Genomic DNA, 4,472 nt, shown 5'->3' on the forward strand with positions numbered 1-4,472 from the left:
GCAGTACGGCTTTCGCCAGAGTGGTCCGCCTTTTTTTTTTTTTACAGTGTACTGTCTGGCAATGTGGCAATAAGAATAATTGTCTTGATGCCAAAAAGAGCCCAACAGATTTTACTTTCACAAGTGGAGCAGTACGGCTTTCGCCAGAGTGGTCCGCCTTTTTTTTTTTTTACAGTGTCCTGTCTGGCAATGTGGCAATAAGAATAATTGTCTTGATGCCAAAAAGAGCCCAACAGATTTTACTTTCACAAGTGGAGCAGTACGGCTTTCGCCATAGTGGTCCGCTTATTTATGGATATAAATTGCTTTGTTATAATTATTCAGGGAGTTTATCAGATTATATGGACACTGCAATGTAGGTAGAACAGGAAAGGAAAAACAAAGAGGAGACAAAAGGGAGATACATTCTCAGTCTTCTGGGTCATGGCAACCACAATTGTAGCTAATGTTTAAAGCTCCATCTATCATGGATACTTTTTTTTCTTATTTATGAAGACTTTCTTCAGTTGTTGATGTTGAACATATTTATTGTGCTGTTTTATTTCTAGCCAAATGTTAAACTGATATTGATGTAGTTTCTGTCAGGACTCAGAACGTTGGACCCGAAATTCAGGCAGAGAGAGTGATTTATAAAAGTGTTTGACTGCTTGGAAAGTATGCAGGTCAGCAGCTAAGACTAACTGGCTGGAACCTCTGTAGATGGAAAAACACAGGTTAGTGACCACATATCTCTGATGGAGGACAATAATGAGTATCGGAGTCACTAATCTGGTTAAAAGTTTAGTCCGAGCCCAGACGAAGGAGTGAAATCCATCCAGATGATTTTTTAACAGCATGTTACGAATGCTGCCCAGAGAGTTCCAGGAGCCAAAGCCAAGAGGGATGTGGAGCCAGCTGATGAGCATATTCTAGCAGGCGAGGAAGAGCAGGATTTTCAGAAAGGAGAAGCCACAAACTGTGTCGATGATGTTGCAGAACTCCAGGCCAGTAGATCAGAAATCCCAAGAGGTATCCTAGGGAAATCCAAGATAGGTCCAAGGTCATCAGCAGGCAGAATCCAACAGAAGCTCTTAGACAGATCAGGCAAACAGATCAGAACAGGGGCAGGCAGTCTCAGAGGTCTGGGAGAAGGAAGTTGTCAGGATCAGAGTAACAAATTGGGTACTCTAGAGAACCCTCAGAAACAGCTTGAATAATCGAATTTAGGCCAAATATTTTAAGTAAAAGCTGGATAGGTGGATCTGATGAACGGTAATGAAAACTGGGCAGAGCTAGTCAGGTGGATGGAATGAACCAATAATTCAGCCATCAGTGTGAAGATCATGACAGTTTTTATGAACAAGAAACTATAGAAAGGGGCTTGTGTTGCTTCATTTAAGCTGTAGTGATTATTTTTATTGTGAAAAGTTTCACAAGTCACACCTGTATTCAGTTACTCCCTGTCCCTTTTAACCCTGTGCCTTTTACCGTAGTTGTCTTTTTCTGGTCCTGATATCCTCTGTTTTTGTTGTTCCAGTGTCAATGGTTGTATAATTAAATCATTCATCATGCTCCTCCTGATGTCCTGTTATTGCATGATACCTTTATCATAACAAACTGATAGAAATATTGTTTTGTGTTAGCTTCGCTTCATGCTATCTGTTTTTATTCACACTCATTCACTCTGCACATATAATTGCTTTTGAATTTAGAAAACAAAATCCTGAGTTTGCTTTATTTTACTAATCTGCAGTTTTTTTCCCGGCTCATCTCTTATCAACTCAGTATGATCACCATCAGTACTGGATATGAAAAAAAAAATCATTAAAATTACAATAATACAGAAGACATGTCAGCAAAAAAAGTTGGTGCAGTAATTTCTCTTCACAAGTTCATGTTTCAGATAGCATAACTGCAGTCTGTGAAACATCTCTGATAATTCCTTGTCTTTACTACTGATGTAAATGGCCATCTCTAGGGGTCCTAAACTCTGGGTGTGGCTTCTCTTTGCTCAGGCCACTAATGTCTTGATTCTTTATACGATTTTGCTTGTCAGTGCAACAGCACAGAAGAGACCTGTGGAAAGGAAGTGAAGCAACCGCAGAGACGTGTAAGAGCGGCTTCAAAACACTAACACTGTGGTTCACTGACCTCAGAGGAAGGAAAGAGAAAAAGACACCGGGTGGTGGATGCAGAAACAAAAGACAAAGCAAGAAAGCAACTGTTTTGTAGGTGGTCAGAGGGTCTAAATGTCAGCAGTGACAGTTAGGAGCATGAATGTCAAACTGGAGCTGAGAAAATATTTTCTTGCACAGCCACACTTGTGGCTCTCATGCATATCTACAACTACAACACTGTACAAAGTGAATAACTGAGAGAATAAATGTTTTTACAAACTTGAACTTGAAAATTTAGACTTCTATGTGATGTGATGCCTAAACTAAACATCGAACATCTAATAGCTACTGCCAAAATATTTGATTCTAAGTAAATCAGATTAGTAGCCTTAAAACAGTTTTGGTAAATGGAGCTTCATCTGTGAGTCAGGGCCATTAGCAGCCCCAGTTTGAGTTGCCTTGGGCTCTGTAATTAACTTCGCTCAAGCGCAGCTAAACATTTTTGACACTTTTCCTAGTCCAGGATTAACTGTCACAGAAACTGGGAGAGTAACCATCTTGTCACACTGAGTTTGTAGAAGGGTTGAAGAACGTTGTCTTCTTTGGTTTTGTTTTCTTTCTGGTGCTCTCTATTCTCTGTTCATGTAACACAAATGTGAAAGCTCCTGCAGCCTTGATCTTGTTTCAAGTAATGTTTTATGATTAACAAGATGGCACAAACTTTTAGAAGACACAACAACAGTCTTTGGGGTTTTTTGCCTTTCAGTATGACATCAGAGGACAGAGGCATACTCTAAAAATCCTACCTTTAATTTCAGCACATCTTATTGTTATTACTGCTAGTTCACTCACTACCACCTGTAAGAGTTTTTATTTATAGTATTTATTTAGTTCAGCAGATGTGACATCTTGTTAAATTGGTCCAACAGTAAACAATAGAAGCATTGTATTTAGGATGGATTTTCTGCACTCAAAAAAATAATGCAATCGCTTTTGGCATTTACCTAATCATATTTAGTTACTTTAACACAATTGTTTTTTGTCCTACCCTGAAAACCATTGTGTTAAAGTAACTAAATATGATTAAGTAATTGCCAAAAGCCTGAATATACGAATACACAGAAGCAATCGCAATCCAGACACCAATGGCAACTACAGGTAAGGTGAAGAAAGTAAAAAAAAAAAAAACCTTGATAAATACAAGAGCAAGCTACAAGAACGAGCAGGAGTATGCTGCAGTTTTTTATTTTGGCCACAGGTGGCAGAATCATTAGAATAGTCCATAATGCCTCTTTTTCAGAGCTGATATCTGGTTTGATTATCTCTTTAGATGTCTCTAGTTCAGGGATCCAAGGGTCCACCCCTCGAGCAACCTTTAGGTGCATTTCTTTCCAAATGAAAGGTGAGTTACTTGGCTTCCGTAGAGTTGAAAGACTCATTGAAGAAGAGGGATTTCACCCATTTAAATCATTTTGCATTGGAGAAGGGAAAGTTGCAGGGTAGCAACTCTCAATAACTGTTTTTAGCACTGCCCGCTTGAGTTTTTCTTTCCTCCTCATGCTTCTTCTTCCTTTAGTTGCAATTCTGTGTGATCATAGCCATTTTCCTTCCACTGGTATAGTTTTGCATCCATCCTGGTTACATCCTGGTCTGCAAGCAACACCCTCATGCACACACCCACATATATGCTAAACAATGACGCACATGCATGCAAACACAGCACAACTGTTGAACAATACAACAGATTTTGCATATACCGTAGTTTAGTTGAGAAAACAGAAATGAAAGGGTTGATTTATTTGGAAAGGCAAAGATTTTAAAGCAGATTCTTTATTGAAAGAACTAATCATAACTTCACACAACTTCACTGATTATGCCAGGAAAGAACTCTTCAAATTTGTTTATCAGAAGTGAATATGATAATAACCTAAAATGCTAAGCCTGAATCCAAACACCATCTGACAAGCACAAAAATTTACTTTAAAAAGGAGCAAAATATTAAATAACGATTACTTTTTTGTACATTAAAACTTTAATTTAGTGTACTATCATTTGTGGTGGATCTTTTGACTAGCCCCTCTATGAAGCCATCCTTAATCTTGAAAATTAAAAAAAGGCTGGACTGCTTAAAAACAGGGCGTCTTAAATATGATTGCTAGAATATGTTATGTTATTTTTTAACCCATCGTTTCTTGTCTGAGTCTTTCCCCTCAGTTGTTTTGGTTCTTTTCATTAAGGCTGCTGAAGTGAATAGCCTGCAAAATTATAAAGAATATCTTATGCACAAAACTGGAAATGTATTTTCCAACAAGTGACCATTTGCCTTCAGAAAAGGCGTGACATTGTCATGTGCATTTATACACTAAGAGAAATAGC

Source organism: Cyprinodon variegatus, unplaced genomic scaffold (genome assembly GCF_000732505.1).
Source record: "Cyprinodon variegatus isolate N-32 unplaced genomic scaffold, C_variegatus-1.0 Scaffold34, whole genome shotgun sequence".
Classification (NCBI taxonomy): domain Eukaryota; kingdom Metazoa; phylum Chordata; class Actinopteri; order Cyprinodontiformes; family Cyprinodontidae; genus Cyprinodon; species Cyprinodon variegatus.